Raw genomic sequence first — 1835 nt, forward strand, 5'->3', positions numbered from 1 at the left:
ATAAATAATCTACTCTAATAAAACCTAGACTAGATAGCTATAAGACTTAAGAACGCTAAAGGCGTACAAGAAGAACTCTAAGAGATAAAAGCTCTTTTTCTCTATATAGTATAGGGGTAAGCTACCTCTAATATATAGACTCCTAATCTTACGCTAAGTATAGAAAGTTAGTAACCTCTTAGCTAGTCTTTAGCTACGACTACGCCCATATAAGAGTTTAGAAAAGCTAGACTCTCTAATATTAGAATCTTTAAGAAAGATTTATATAAAGAATATATATAGTAGAAGATGTAGATCTATATAAAACTATTAGTAGATTATCTAGCTTACCTTATAGAGTTCTACTAAGCTTACTATATAATCTTCTAGATAGGAGTACTAGCCTTTTTAGTATTATAAGCTTACGTATAAGACTTTATAAGTAGAAACGTATTATCTAGCTTAAGTAAGCTTTAAGAGTAACTAGACGCGTTCTTTAAAGACCCTTTAATTAAGTAAAAAGCTCTATAGTATCTCCGTATAACTAAGTAAGAAAAAGGCGAGTTTCTTCTCTACGTACGAGCCTTTAACCTAAAGTTTAATAAAGCTAGTTTTAGATAAGACGATAACGTGCTAAAAATTAACTATCTTAAGAATTCTCTTAATAGGAAGCTACTACGCTACTAAGCTAGATACTAGCCTCCTTCAAACGAGACGTACGACGCCTTTATTTATTAACTTAGGAATACTTAGGAGAATCTTAAGGTAATTAACTAACTCTTATTTAACGCGCCCTCTTACTCTACCTCTCTTTCTACGTCTACCCTAGCTGCCGTAGACGAAATGGACTAGACGCCTAATATAGGCGCTATACGTCCCCGTATAAGAAATAAGTACTAGAGTACATAAAGCTAAATTACTTAACGCAAGAAGGAGGGCAGCTACCTACATTATAGTATCCACGGCCACCTCGTATAGTAGTATAAAGTAGTAGTTCTAAAACGCACGCGCAAGCTAGAGACTATAACAAAAGTTCTAGCTGCTACCTTAGAAGACGAAAGCTTAGACGAGGGAAAAGAGGAGCTCTAGTCTAAAAACGTCGACTAGGGCAGCTAAAGCAGGTTAAGTAGGTCGTACGACCTATCCAAGAGCTACTTCACTAACTAAAGTCTACTTAGCTAATGTCTATAGACATAATCATTAATCTTTTAAAAAACGCTACTACTATAATTAATAATAGGTGCTACACTTATGCGATAGTATATAAAAGACTCGTATAAGAACTTAACCTGCCGCGCGTATCTATCCCTACTAGAGAAATTAAATGTATTAATAACTAGAAAAGCACTATACGAGCTATTACTCAATTTACTATAGATGTTAGAGAAATTAAGCGAAAAGTAGCCGCTTTTATTACTACGTCCACGTACGAGTACGACATTATTTTAGGGAAGACCTAGCTTAAAGATATAGAAGGTGTTATTAATACGGCCAGACGAACACTTCTTCTTCCACGTTACAATCTCTCTATACCTAGCATAGAGAGAACTAAACCACTATAGAACTTCGCTACAATCTTAGCAGCCGCTTTTTAGGCCTACGTACAACGAAGCCGAAAACAGCCAGCTCTACAAGTCTTCGCTACTAGTCTCTAAGATATTAAGAAAGCTCTCTATCTAAAGACGCAGCTAACTATAGTAGAAGTAACTAAGTTACTTCCTTCATACTTACGATAGTACGCCTCTCTATTTACTCTAAAGAAAGAAGACGAGCTCCCGCCTCTACAAGGTCTAGACGTTAACTATAAGATCGAACTAATCCCTAAAGATAATAGAAAGCTACTAGAAGTCCTATAC

This window comes from Bipolaris sorokiniana, assembly GCF_000338995.1.
Source record: "Bipolaris sorokiniana ND90Pr unplaced genomic scaffold COCSAscaffold_1, whole genome shotgun sequence".
NCBI classification, from domain to species: domain Eukaryota; kingdom Fungi; phylum Ascomycota; class Dothideomycetes; order Pleosporales; family Pleosporaceae; genus Bipolaris; species Bipolaris sorokiniana.